The sequence below is a fragment of the Aquarana catesbeiana genome, linkage group LG05 (genome assembly GCF_042186555.1).
Source record: "Aquarana catesbeiana isolate 2022-GZ linkage group LG05, ASM4218655v1, whole genome shotgun sequence".
Lineage (NCBI taxonomy): Eukaryota > Metazoa > Chordata > Amphibia > Anura > Ranidae > Aquarana > Aquarana catesbeiana.
In genome coordinates this window covers 86810119-86825698 of record NC_133328.1, presented here as the reverse complement: position 1 = coordinate 86825698, position 15580 = coordinate 86810119, and positions in this window count along the sequence as shown.

The following is a 15580-nucleotide window of genomic DNA, read 5'->3' as shown; positions in this document are numbered from 1 at the left end:
TGGTCCGACCAAAGAAGATTACCGAGACTTGTTCGTACAGGAACATCTATAAGGGATTGGGACACAAAAAAATAGTCAATGCGACTATATGAGTTGTGAGCGACCGAATAGTAACTGTAGTCCCTCTCCAAGCAGGCCTGTACTGGCCATAGGGACTACCGGGAGATTCCCGGTGGGCTGATGTCTCAGTGGGCCAGTCAGGTGCAGTCCTGGAGCCATTCCTCTCTGACAGCGAGTGATCGCAATTTCACTCCTGTCAGGAGGAGAAGCTTCCTTCCATTAGGAGTTATGCTCCCTCCAGCCTGCAGGGGGAGATAGACCAACGGCAGACTTTCCTTCCTCTCTCCCCTATCACTTGTTATCACATGACTGGAGAGAGGAACGAGAAGCTGCCTTTAAAACGGTGAGTACATGTGGGAGGGGGAGGAGAGGGAGGACACTGATGTGAAGGGCTGCTGATGGGGACTGTGATGTGAAGGGAGCTGCTGGTGGGGACTCTGATGTGAAGTGAGCTGCTGGTGGGGACTGTGATGTGAAGTGGGCTGCTGGTGGGGACTCTGATGTGAAGTGGGCTGCTGGTGGGGACTCTGATGTGAAGTGGGCTGCTGGTGGGGACTCTGATGTGAAGTGAGCTGCTGGTGGGGACTCTGATGTGAAGTGAGCTGCTGGTGGGGACTCTGATGTGAAGTGAGCTGCTGGTGTGGACTCTGATGTGAAGTGAGCTGCTGGTGGGGACTCTGATGTGAAGTGAGCTGCTGGTGGGGACTCTGATGTGAAGTGAGCTGCTGGTGGGGACTCTGATGTGAAGTGAGCTGCTGGTGGGGACTCTGATGTGAAGTGGGCTGCTGGTGGGGACTGTGATGTGAAGGGAGCTGCTGGTGGGGACTCTGATGTGAAGTGGGCTGCTGGTGGGGACTGTGATGTGAAGTGGGCTGCTGGTGGGGACTGTGATGGGAAGGGAGCTGCTGGTGGGGACTGTGATGGGAAGGGAGCTGCTGGTGGGGACTGTGATGTGAAGGGAGCTGCTGGTGGGGACTCTGATGTGAAGGGAGCTGCTGATTGGGACACTCTGATGTAAGGGGGATGCTGTTGGGGAGACTCTGATGTAAGGGGGACTCTGTTGGGGACACTGATGTAAGGGGGACGCTGTTGGGCACACTCTGATGTAAGGGGGACGCTGTTGGGCACACTCTGATGTAAGGGGGACGCTGTTGGGCACACTCTGATGTAAGGGGGACGCTGTTGGGCACACTCTGATGTAAGGGGGACGCTGTTGGGCACACTCTGATGTAAGGGGGACGCTGTTGGGGACACTCTGATGTAAGGGGGACGCTGTTGGGGACACTCTGATGTAAGGGGGACGCTGTTGGGGACACTCTGATGTAAGGGGGACGCTGTTGGGGACACTCTGATGTAAGGGGGACGCTGTTGGGGACACTCTGATGTAAGGGGGACGCTGTTGGGGACACTCTGATGTAAGGGGGACGCTGTTGGGGACACTCTGATGTAAGGGGGGCGCTGTTGGGGACACTCTGATGTAAGGGGGACGCTGTTGGGGACACTCTGATGTAAGGGGGACGCTGTTAGGGACACTCTGATGTAAGGGGGACGCTGTTGGGGACACTCTGATGTAAGGGGGGCGCTGTTGGGGACACTCTGATGTAAGGGGGGCGCTGTTGGGGACACTCTGATGTAAGGGGGGCGCTGTTGGGGACACTCTGATGTAAGGGGGGCGCTGTTGGGGACACTCTGATGTAAGGGGGATGCTGTTGGGGACACTCTGATGTAAGAGGAAGCTGTTGGGGACACTCTGATGTAAGGGGGACGCTGTTGGGGACACTCTGATGTAAGGGGGACGCTGTTGGGGACACTCTGATGTAAGGGGGATGCTGTTGGGGACACTGATTTAAGAGGAAGCTGTTGGGGACACTCTGATGTAAGGGGGGCGCTGTTGGGGACACTCTGATATAAGGGGGGCGCTGTTGGGGACACTCTGATATAAGGGGGGCGCTGTTGGGGACACTCTGATATAAGGGGGGCGCTGTTGGGGACACTCTGATATAAGGGGGGCGCTGTTGGGGACACTCTGATGTAAGGAGGGCGCTGTTGGGGACACTCTGATGTAAGGGGGACGCTGTTGGGGACACTCTGATGTAAGGGGGACGCTGTTGGGGACACTCTGATGTAAGGGGGACGCTGTTGGGGACACTCTGATGTAAGGGGGACGCTGTTGGGGACACTCAAAATTAAAGTGGGCCAGTCATGAGGAAGTCCAGGGCCAAATTTTTGTCCCAGTCCAGCCCTGTCTCCAAGGGATGTTGAGTGCGCCAGACATCTACTAGGTGTGCGTCGTGTAGAAGTGATTTAATGTGCGTCAATGTAGAATGGGCAACAGAGGACTCACCAGATGAAGCATCCACGGTAGGGGAAAGAGCCATGTTAAAATCTCCTCCCAATATGAAACAGGGACCAGAGATCATTCTGTCGAGGACCGCCGCCAGGAAGCGGCCCTGTTCTTGATTGGGATCATATACGTTTGCCACTGTAAAGATAGAAGTTTGGTATTTCAATTTAACCGCTTCAGCTCCGGAAGATTTTACCTCCTTCCTGACCAGAGCACTTTTTGCGATTCGGCACTGCGTCGTTTTAACTGACAATTGCGCGGTCGTGCAACGTTGCACCCAAACAAAATTGACATCCTTTTTTCCCACAAATAGAGCTTTCTTATAGTGGTATTTGATCACCTCTTTGTTTATTATTTTTTGCGCTATAAACAAGAAAAGTGACAATTTTGAAAAAAACGCAATATTTTTGACTTTTTGCTATAATAAATATCCCCCAAAAATATATAAAAAAAATATTTTTTTCCTCAGTTTAGGCCGATATGTATTCTTCTAAATATTTTTGGTAAAAAAATCGCAATAAGCTTATATTGATTGGTTTGCGCAAAATTTATAGCGTCTACAAAATAGGGGATCGTTTTATGGCATTTTTATTATTATTTTTTTTTTTACTAGTAATGGCAGCAATCTGCGATTTTTATCGGGACTGCGGCATTACGGCAGACTCATCGGACACTTCTGACACATTTTTGGGACCATTGGCATTTATACAGCAATCAGTGCTATAAAAATGCACTGATTACTGTAAAAATGTCACTGGCAGGGAAGGGGTTAACACTGGGGGGAGATCAAGGGGTTAATTGTGTTCCCTCTCTGTTTTCTAACTGAAGGGGGGAGGGGACTGTCTAGGGCAGATGACAGATCGCTGTTCATACTTTGCATGAACAGACGATCTGTCTCTTCACCCCTCAGAGAACCAGAAACTGTGTTTACACACACAGATCCCGGTTCTCGATGTGTAACTAGTGATCGCGGGAGCCCGGCGGTGATCGTGACCGCCGGGCACTCGCATCGGTGAGCAGCCGGCGCGAGCACGCCCCTAGTGGCCACAGGTCGAAGTGACGTAACGTTGTTTTGTCAAGCCGTGCCATATTTATGAAAAGCTATTTATACCCCTTTCGACTTGGCCTGGGGATTAGTGCTATGATACCAAGTAGGATAGAAGTGGTTGCAGAGGGCTGGGATACTATCAGAGCGGAATTGAGTTTCCTGCAGAAACAAGATTTTAGTATGTGTCTTATAAAAATGATAGAGTATTTGGTTTCCTTTTTCCTAAGTGTTAAAACCTCTACAGTTGTAAGAAGAGAAAGTAACAGGGCTGTGAGATACCATTACTATGGTAAAAGGGAGAGGGGACAAACCAATATGGGAAGTCCCTAAAAAAAATATAATGTTGAGTCATGGGGGAGCTGAAGACAGAAAGCACAGGAAAAATAGAGAGAGAAAGCAGAGCAGAAACAAGATAGAGGAAAGAGGAGAAAGACAAAGAGTAGATAGGTGGTGTCCCTTATGCCATTGGCTGGGTCAGAGAAGATGTAAACATATAAGAAAGGGAGACCACCAATAATTGAGATAAAACAGGCCACTAGGTGGCGTAATAGCACTCAAAATCAAGGGGAAATACATCCAAAAATAACAAAACTGTCTAATCAGTAAACAGTGTATCATAAGGCACTGTAAGGCCTGAGGTTGGTGTCGTGGAAGGCGCATAAAACAGCTCCCGATCCCAGCCACCCACAGGATAACAATAAACAAAGTGAAGGAAAAAATTAGGGAACCTCAAACATTTAGGAATAATGGGTTATAGCAACATCTAAGAGAGATAATAATGGGTTAGAGCAACATCTATACACATATATATAGAAAATAGTACTGTATAAAACCATACTGTCCTGAAGTTGTGTCGTGCAAGACCGCTGTGACATCATGACAGGAAAAAATAAGGACTACACACATCAAACACAGTAAGAAGCATAGATAAATGAACAACAGGAATAAATGATTAAAGAAAACTAAACAATATAAGCATCCAAGGAGATCCAGGACGAAAATCCAGCAGGGTCGCCTGTGGAGAGCATAAGTCCTAGGGTAAAAGAAGTGACAAACCTGAAAAGGCACCCAGGGTAAGTAGAAAAGAACATGAGTTCCAGGGCTGTCAGTCATCAGGGGACCTTCGGGAGGAAGAGCTGGTGTGCTCCTGCTTGCCTTGCCGTTGCCACTGAGGAAGGATGGGAAGGCCCGGGGTTGCAGGGGAAAATGGTCAATCCAGCAGAGATACTTGAGGCAGTTCTAGTGTACTGAGAAATTTTGGTACCCAGAGTTGGAAGGGGTATCTCCACTGATATTTTATGTGACGGTGCTGAAGCAACTGCATGAGTGGTTTCAGGGCACGTCGCATGGCCAGAGTCTGGCACGACAGATCTGGTAGGAGCATGACCGGAACATCATTGAAGAGAATGGAGTCTAGCGTGCTGGCAACTCGCATTATTTCTTCCTTGATTTTATAGAAATGCACCCTGCATGTGTCACGCACAAAGAAGGAATCAGGATTCCTCGGGCCCGAGGTCCTGTGTACTCTGTCCAGCTCCAGGGGTGCATCCGTGGGTTTCTGCAGCAGCTGGTTAAAAATGGCTATCACTGCTGTAGCAAGATCTTTATGGTCAACTGATTCCGGAATACCCAGAATGCGGATGTTATTGAGGCGGTTCCTGTTCTCAATGTCATCTTGCTGGTACATAATCTGTTGGATCATGACAGTGTCACGCCATCTTGGAAGCCTGCTTGCTCTGTGCTGCAGCTGAAGAACAGGTGAAAAAATGCCCCAGGTCTCCGTCCAAACCCCCTCTGTTCTTTTTAGGATCCTTGGGCTTTGGATTACCCATCCGAGTGACTGTGAGGCGGTTTGAGCCATGTGGTAATCCCACAGGTGTCTCAGGGACTGGGAGCCATGCCGAGACACGTCTCACTGCTCCATGCACCAAGCTATGCCCTCGCTGCTGACTTAAAAAAAAACATGCACTTACAAGTCCAATTATCCAGTGGTGTCCTTACCCAGGCTGGTTGTTCACTGGTCTTCGGGTTCCCAGCGCTGCCATCTTAAGTGTGGGAAGACAGCTGTGACTTCCTGTGGCTTCACAACCGGCTCCCCACTGCACATGTGCAAGTCATGCTGTGCTTTCTGAATGGTCCCACAGTATGTGCCCCAGGGGGTTGCTGGCAGAGAGGAGGAGAACTTCTGTTTGGTTTGCCTAGGTGAGCAAACCAAAACTTGGAGTAGAAAACTAGGCACTTGCTCCCTGAAAAAGAAAAACATTCTAAAAATGATGGGGTAAGCAGAATTTCCCTTTTGGGTGAGGTTCCACTTTAAGCACCAAAGCACACTTTTCAGCATTATTGCGAAGTATATTATCACGTGTATGCATCTGTTGCACACTGCTGTCTGAATTTATAAATGCCTGTAAATAAATGATGTATACATTTCCTATCCCTGAACTGTTAGCTATGTAAACCCTGGCAGGAGGAAGTGGAGAGAAAAAGAAAGTCCCTGCTAAACCTAGGGTTGCCACCTTTTCTTCAAGATAAACCCGAACACTTTAGCTTTGCATAGCAATCTTTTTTTATAGTATGAACTATACATATATTTTGCTATTAAATAACATTTCTAATCAAATGAAGTTAATCACAAGAATCGCCCTTTACATCAGAGTCCACAGAGTCCCCCTTTTACTTCTGAACTTGCAGAGTTCCCTTACGCTGTAAGGGGGGGACTCTGCAGATTCTGATATAATGGAGAACTCTGGGGACTCTAACATAAGGGATGCTCTGGGAACCCTGATCTAAGGGGGAACATTGGGAACTCGATGTACGGAGAGAGAGGACTCTGATGTAAGGGGGAACTCTGAGAACCCTGATTTACCTTAGTGTCCTCACTCAGAGGCAGGAGAGAGAAGGGGGTAGACTTCAGTCACAGACAGGGATGGATGGTGAGCTCACTCACCCCTTGACAGTCAGCACCTCTCATCCAGATGTAGCTGAGGCTGCTGGAGTGTGGATAGACATAGAGCGGTAGGGGCAAGAGAAAGAGGAGCAGATCAAGCCCTTTCTCCTCTCCCATCTGTATGGGGGAGGGGTAATTGTTAGTGCTGGCTTTGGGCAGTGTGAAAGAGAGTGTAACAGACACTCTCGGCTTACACAACTGCAACCCCATATTCTGGTCTGAATAATGTGTCCAGGTTTCAGGACGTCTGAAACCCAAACGCATGATTCCAAACCCAAACTGTCTGGGTGAATCCCGGATAGGTGGCAACCCTAAAGGGGGGGTGCAGTTTGTCATCTTCCTTCTGGACACTGCAAGACCTTTTCCTGTCACTAGGGATAGGGCCCATTGTGCACTAACTGTATGCATTGTGGGTGCTTTCAGCACCGTGTACCATCCACTTACAATTTAGAGGGGAAAGTGGTGGTGGGAGGAGCATCAATTCTGGCAAGGGTTTGGGGGATTTAGTGCTCCAGCTGTCCAATGACCAGTCAGCCAGCCACTGATCACCAATGCTGCCAGAGAGGGAGGTCATTTACAACCAGCCATTGACCACCAGTACTTCTGATCAATGTGTTTATAGCCTAAATATTCTGGGTCACTAAATGGTATATGACTATTTAAATCCCATTTATCCTTTAAGTAAATAGGTATAAGTACTCCTTGAACCTATCACAGCTACGCCAAGGGTTTGTGTTCTACAGTTTAAGCCAATTTGAGAAATATTACTTTAACTTGTAAATGGATGTTATCTTCTTAGCCATCCTGTTGCTGGAGGCAAGAAAAGCTTTTCAACAGCTCAATGATTTTATCAGATCTTAGTGATCATACAAAACTACAAGACACCATAAAGGACGTGAAATAACAAGCACCGATTCTTGAATGTCTTCCCGGGGCAATCTCTTCACACCACTAGATGGCCTGTGGGTAAAAGAAATGATCAAGGTACAAGAGAAAAGAATAAGGGAACCTCATCATCAGAGCTGGTTTATCATTAGGTGTAATAGGCTTGAACCTATAGGCTATATGAAGTGCGGCAAAAAAAGTGTACAGCACCTTACAGCAATTTCAAAAAGACATGTCCTTTTCACCCAAACCCTTTTATACTGTAAATCAATTAAAATTAAAAAATCTTGGGAGCTACCTACTGTAAGTAAAATTATATGGATAGCTGCTGGCAATAATCACATCCCATATTGTGTGCATAAAAATCAAAAAAATGTGCTGCACTATCTACATAGTATACTGCTATTGCAGCAGTGATTGAATAAAGTGTCAATAGTGCAATATGATACTATAATGTATAACTTACTCACATGCAAAATCACATACATCAAATTTATAACACTGCTTAAATAATAATGAGACAATAAAATGATATATTCCTGTAATGTGTAAATTAATTCCCTTCAAAATCTCACAAGTCAATCTGACATAATGGAGATAGACAAAAGCAAGTTCATTAGAGTGAATATTGAATAAATAAAAGTGAAAAAAAGTGAAAATAAAGTGCTTTAGTACAACAAACTGTGATGCACTGACCATATATCACATGGATCAGTGCAACATAAATGTCATAAAGTCATTATCAAACATAAATAAGTAAATCCATTGATTGAAGTGATCAGAACATGTTGAGGTGTCCACACTCTGGTACTCCCCCCCCTTAGGTAATAGCAGCTCACCTCTGAACGTGTGACCTCACATTTAAGCTCGGTCAAAACACGCATATGAATCACATCTGGATTCTATGGTAACTGCGGGATCCTGGGCTGCTCAATAACGCCCTAGGGAAAGGGACTGGACAGTGTAGGAGACCGCTGGTCTGTCTCACAGTGGAGGAACCTATGACCTCAACACGTTCCCAGCATTTTAGGCTTTGAATAGCGCGGTGCACTGACGTACCAGACCCATGTGGGTACCCCGCATTGGGGCTTTTTTTGTACAATAAATTTGAGATTTAAAAACGATATCACACTATCGAGCCTTCTTTCCTACTGTTTGTATATGAGGAAACAGCATTATTGAGCAGCCCAGGATCCCGCAGTTACCATAGAATCCAGAGGTGATTCATATGCGTGTTTTGACTGAGCTTAAATGTGAGGTCACACGCTCAGTGGTGAGCCACTATTACCTAAGGGGGGGAGCACCAGAATGTGGACACCTCAACACGTTTTGATCACTTCAATCAATGGATTTACTTATTTATGTTTGATAAGGAATTTATGACATTTATTTTAAGACCAATAAAAAAATTATTTTTAATACAAAAATATTGGCTTACTGAAAAGTATGTCCATGTTCAGTATAGTATGCACTCAATATCTGTTTGGGGCTCCTTTTGCATGAATTACTGCATCAATGCGGCGTGGCATGGAGGTGATCAGCCTGTGGCAAAGCTGAGGTGTTATGGAAACCCAGGTTGCTTTGATAGCGTTCTTCAGATCATCTGCATTGTTGGGTCTGGTGACTCTCATCTTCCTCTTGACAATACCCCACAGATTCTCTATGGGGTTTAGGTCAGGTGAGTTTGCTGGCCAATCAAGCACAGTGATATCATGATCATTAAACCAGGTATTGGTATTTTTGGCAGTGTGGGCAGGTGCCAAGTCCTGCTGGAAAATGAAATCAGCATCTTCATGAAGCTGGTCAGTAGAGGGAAGCATGAAGTGCCCTAGAATTTCCTGCTAGAGGGCTGCGCTGACTTTGGACTTGATAAAACACAGTGGACCAACACCAGCAGATGACATGGTTCCCCAAATCATCACTGACTGTGGAAAATGTTGCATTTCATTTGGAAATCAAGGTCCCAGAGTTTGGAGGAAGAGTGGAGAGGCACAGAATACAAGTTGAGGTCCAGTGTGAAGTTTCCACAGTCAGTGATAGGAAACACCCTATTCCTGTCCAAGTTGTTAACCCCCTAATAAACAACAAAAACAAAGCTATGGACTGTTTTCTGACTACTGTGTGCCTGTGAAGATTTGGTGTGCCTGGCTGTGCAGCAGGGGGGATCCCTGTTCATCTGCAGTGCCTACATGGAGTGTGCTACATCCATCTATAGTTTCACCCGTTAAACCTGTCGGTAATACAATTCTTGTCCTAGGTTGACAATGTTCCCTCACTGCACTGTATCTAAGAAGAAGTAGCATTATCACCCTAGGACAGGGCTACAGAACTCTTCCCCCTCTCCTCAACTCCATAACATAGGAGGAGAAAACACAGGTGCCATCTCTGGCTCTCTTTGTGTGTCCCTGGCTCCAGGAACCGCCGGCAACCACCTATGCGGCCTGTTTGAGTATCCACCACAGAAACCACCTGGATGTACCCTCTCCGCAGACACCTTTGCACTTTGTGCTTGATGCCTACTATTACTTTACCTATGTGAGTACCCACATCTACATGTGTATTAAATTTACTTCATTACTACCCTCAGATTAGCGCCTGTGTTTTCTCTTTAACTAGCTGGTGGCTAGGCCTTTTTGTTTTCATTCTGGGCTGGGAGTAGCTCAGGGTAGCAGCTGGTGACTCACAGGCAGCATCACTGGGACCTCTCTCTTCTTTCGAGAGTCTGCTAGAAAGATCTGGAAAGAGAGGAGAGGAGAGGAGAGGTGGAGCTGTCTGGGGTATCTTGGGGAGCTCTGACCAATCCCCAATCAGGATTGGCAGGGGGCAGGCCTCCTCAAATACCTGGGTCAGCCCAACTGGGGAGGAGTTGTCGGATGGAAGAGCTGGAGTGAGAGAGTGTGGAGGCTGTCAGGGCCCACAGGGAGCTCCCCAGTCTGGGGGGGGGTGACCTTGGGCCGGGGCTTTGGTGTATCCAGGAGGTGTGAAGAGATCCTGGAAGAGAGGCACATAAGAGAGCAAGTAGAGGACAGGGGGAGAGAACACTTCTAAGAGTCTCCAGGGAGGACAACAGGTCGCAGCAAGTGAAGTGCTGGTGAGTGAAGCACAGTCTGGAGGACTGGGGAGGCACGCCTGAGAGAACTGGGAGATTGCAGTTTGAGATGGGTGCAGAACCAGAAGAGTGGACTGTGGGAGGGGCAGTAGAAAGAAGTCATTGCAGCCAGGCTGGCTGGCAGGGCCTGAAGAGAGCTATGTGGAATTGGTAGCTGAGTTAGAGGACAGCTAGCACTGAACTATTTCTACACCACAGGGGCCCGAGGTCCCTGCCCACAAAAGGCAGTTCACTGAGGCCTGGCTGAATTAGTGTCAGGCCTACCATGCGATGCTAGCTAGTCTGAAGGAGGAACAGTCTGCAACAAGTGAAGTTCTGGAGGAGAAATAGTCTTAAGCAAGAGTTTGTGCTGGAAAGAACACTGGAGTGTATATACTGATTGGTAAAAAAAATCCCAATAAGAGTATAGTGATTGGTTTGCGCAAAAGTTATAGCGTCTACAAAAAAGGTGATAGATTTATTGACTTTTAATTTTTATTTATTGTTTTTACTGGAAATGGCGGCGATCTGCGATTTTTAGCGGGACTGCGACATTGTGGCGGACAAATCTGACCCTAAGTGACACTTTTTGGGGATCAGTGACATCAATACAGTGATCAGTGCTAAAAAAATGCACTGATCCCTGTATACATGACACTGGAAGGGAAGGAGTTAACACCAAGGATGTTCCCTGGGAGGTGTTTCTAACTGTGGGGGGAGTGGAGTCACTGGAGCAAAAGAGAGATCTGTGATTCAGTTAAGCTGAACAACGATCTCTCTCTTTTCCTCCTTGACAGAGCAGCAGTGTGTTTTGTTTACATCAGCACACTGCTGCTGCTTCTCTCCTGTTATTGATCGGTGGGTAACGGCGGCCATCGCAGCCGCCGGACCCGCTGATTGGCTCCCGCTGTGTCCAATCACAGCAGGAGTGGCGCGCGCGCACCCCCTAAACAGCATGCACCAAATCACGTACAGGTACATGATTTTGCACACCCGGGCCGCCCTGCCGCAGTAAATGTACGTGGGGCGGTCCGGAAGCAGTTAAAGGAGTTCTTTGGTCTCAGCATACAGTTTTATTTTATAATATCAGCATAATCAGTATAATAACAATACAAACAACAGTTATTTTTGACAATCTAATATAAGCTTACTAGAAAAATCTCCTTTCATGTTTTCAGTGCTGCCTGTCTTCTAAATTAAACATTTCTTTACTATGATGTTTAGATAACTTGACGCCAATCTGCCTATGTGTCTGGCTATTCTGTACTTTGTTATTCTTTCAATAAAAACATTGACATATAAACATTTCTTTACAGAACTTCCTGGATTCCCTGCGTGCAGATTCTCCTTTGCTGTTCAATTTATAAGGACTACATATCCCATGGTACATTGCTGCCTGCAAGCAGTGATTACTGTAGTGACTCCACCTCCTGAAACTCCCCCTTTCAGCACCTCTGTAGTTCAGAAGGCAGGCTCTGCGATATGCGTGAAACAGCAGTGCCAACTCACAGGGCGTAGTGGATAATTGTCACAATAGTCAGGAAAGTAAATGTGTGGGGAACGTCACAAAGTTTACAAACGTCAAGTTTGTTCAGATTAGGATAGGCTAAAAAATGGTTGAAATACAATGTGGAAATGAATATGGGATTTTACATTTGACCATACTGTATATATACTTTAAATAAAATTGAATTGTGCTAGAATCTCCCTGTCATTCGCCTAGAGCTATTATGATGGCTGCTTTCTTTAAAGACAAGTGGGGAAAGATAAAAGACATCATGCATATAGGACTTGAGTCAATGAACAGATAAGAGGTGAGTTCTTTCATCTGCTAAACTGATCGCTCTGTTTGTGATGTTTGCGTGAAACACCAAACGTAGCCAATCACATTGCTGACACAAGAAGTCAGAGTCCTCTTCTGCTGATTTGAAAAAAAGCAGATCATAGCTTCAAGCTACCAGCCATAAAAGAGACAGATTTATAGTGCCAAGTAGAACTTCATTGAAATAATATTGATAATATAATTTTTTCTACGGAAAATGCGTGCAAGATCATAAGGTGATTAAAACTCTAAAATGATTTTTGGGTTTAATTAATAATTTTAAAATTAGTTGATTAAATTTCAGGCCTTTTTTAATGATATCTTCTTATTAATGTCCATCTTGCTAAGTTAAGAGCTTTGCAGAATATATGTTAGGATGTTCTGCAATAAAAGCACCTATCCGTCCTTTATTATTACTGTATTAACCTTTACATTAAACTGCATTTCAAACTGTGGACATCAGGAAAATAAAAAATATAAAAAATGAAATGGCTTCCTGACTTCCTTGTTACTTAATATTTCCTCCCTTCCAAAAAATATGAAGATGTGCAATTTATCTTTCCTGAATGAAATAAGCTTTATTTATTTAGGTGGACCTGGATGGTGCCATTTTTTTGGTTTACCCAATAATTTGCATACAATAAGGTCACCGACCCCCCCAATCAACAACTCTTTTGCTTTCTTCTCCACCGTTCTGTTCAGCCACTCAAACATAAAAAATGAAGCCCAGTGTTAATCAAGGCTAATTTCTTAGAGCTTACACAGGGCTTTGGACTCCTCCCCTGCCAGCATGTGACAGCCCAGGGCCAACCATGAGGTGCCAGCACTGTCACATGAGAGAAGAGGATTTAGTCACACGCACACCCATACTCTGAAGGGCTGGGTATTTCACCTCAATTCTAGTGGGCAAACAGAACTGCACAGGGGCAAGGATAGATGAGTACAAGCTGCTAAGAAGGTGTTAAGGCTCGGTTCACACTTGTGCTATGTGGGAAACCCTGCGAATCCAGGGTGAATCGCCGGGGGTTCATACTGCCCTAGCAAACCGCTTCAGGTGTCAATACAAAGTTAATGACAACCCCAGGTCGGTTCGCGGATCGCAGAGCGAACTATGAATTTGGACAGGAATCGGATCACATGGGTGTGAACACCCATGCGATCCGATTCTGGTGAGGACAAAAAAAAGGGTCCTGCACGAGTTTGGTCCGAATGTGATGCAAATTCAGCCATACAGTTTGTATGGCTGAATTTGCATCACACAGACATCGCAATGTGATGCGAATCACATGCGATGTCTGCCTTTGCACCAGTGTGACCCGCCCTAAAGCAGAATTAAAGGCGACCTTTATACTCACCTTTCCTCAAACTGACCCATCCCTTTCTAGCCCTGGCTTCTTCTCCTGTGTGTCGATTTTTGACCATCTTCATTGGTCGGTGCATGAAGACATCACTCCTGGCTTCATTTCTGCACACTGGGAATCAGGCTGGCTCCTGTAAGCGGAGATGCACATGCACAGCTTTGTTTACATGCCGGGGAATGTTGCGAAAAGGCAGATAAGTGTATATTATTTCAGAAGAAACATTTATGCACAGAAGTCTCTGAATGAAGAAACTACAAATACCATATGTAGTACCCTTGTAGTCTATTCACTATTCCTGCAGCTCTAAAACTGACATGTATGGACTGAAAGCTGTAGGAAGAGTCTGCAGGAGCCTGACGTTGCACACGCAATCCACTGATCAGGGGTGCAATGCTCTGCATGTTTTTTCCTGTACTGTGTGTATATATATATATATATATATATATATATATATATGCGCATTTATCATTTTTTTCACAAAGGTGAGATTATACTCTCGGTTGTTTTTTAAGCACTCTCAATAACTTACTTAGTATGCAGCTTTTTCATCTTTTAATCCTCACTTATGCTCCTGCTTAGGCTGGTGCTATAACCGATGCCCCAGGTTTCCTGTTTCAGGGTCGCTCCTTTCTTTTGTAGCATCTTATGGAGCCAGCCTTGCATGCAGGGACTAGAGTTGTGTCTCTCCACACTGTGTGCATCAATAGAAACACACAGCTCTGTAACCCAGGATGGCAAGGTACTCCTCTGGTCCTCCCCCCTCCTCCTCCTCCCTCCCTTTTCCAAACTAACAGACTGACTTGAGACTGCACTGTCCACTTTAACTATGAAGACCAGAAGTGAAGGGAAGCAGCACTGAGAAAGCAGGAGCCAGCAGCACTGAAAGTTATAAACTACAAGTGCTGAAATAGTAATAACATACAGTATAACATATCGCTGACCGGGGAATTTTTGTGGGTATTATACTACTTTCAGTTTAGGGGGTAGGTTTAGGTAAAGTGTTTGTGAACTAGGTTGAGACAAGGCCCCTTTCACACATGCAGACCGTTCATTTTATCAGTTCAATCACATTTTTTCAAAGAAAAAAAGGGATGAAATTTACATCAGTTTCTCATCATTATTTCACAAGTTTTTGTCAATGTAAGAAAAGTTGTGTTACATTAAATATTTCTTATGTAAGAAATAGTGTGAACCAATACCATACAGAAAAGCAGGACACATCCGAATCAGGAGTGCATCCTGAGCATCCTAAGCTCCTTCAGGTGATGTATACATAAATGAATTGTGAAATACACAAAATAGCGACAGTTGAAATAAATCATGTGCACATCAATCAATAAATGAAAAAACAAGGTTCATATGACCATTAATGTCCATATAAAGATAAAATAAAATGAGCAGTGGGTGGTGCGTTGTACTGGCGTAATCACGCCACATGTGACACGGGTGCTTTTTATTGTTTGTTTTAGCTAACCGGCTTTTTATCTATTCATGCACCTTTATACAATATATCTGTGCAATATCCCTGTACATTACCTCCGTAATGTAGCGCAACTTTTCTTACATTGACATTTATTAGCACCATTAGGTATTAGATGGTTTATTGTTGCTGCTTTTTTATTGATTTTGCTTTTGTCTTAGCGCGGAATTTACACTTTATTTAACTGTTTATTTCATAAGTTTTTACATGAGTTTTTTTACATTCACTACCAATGCAAAAACGGACCGCTTGTCCTTTTACTTCCATTTCTCATCTGTTCCATTTTTTTTTTAATGGACTTTGATCCGCTTCAATGTTGATGTTGACAGATGCGGATGTAAACGGATGTAAATGGTTGATCATCAATTTTTCCATAGAGATGCATTGATGTCCAAACAGATTAAATGAAAAATGGACAAACGGTCTGTATGTGTGAAAGGGGTTTTAGGATTAGGTAAGGGGTAAGTAACATGCTCTTTTCAGAGGGTGTCAGATATACAGCAAACCTTATAAAACATAGCAATACAAATAATTTGGCAAAGAAA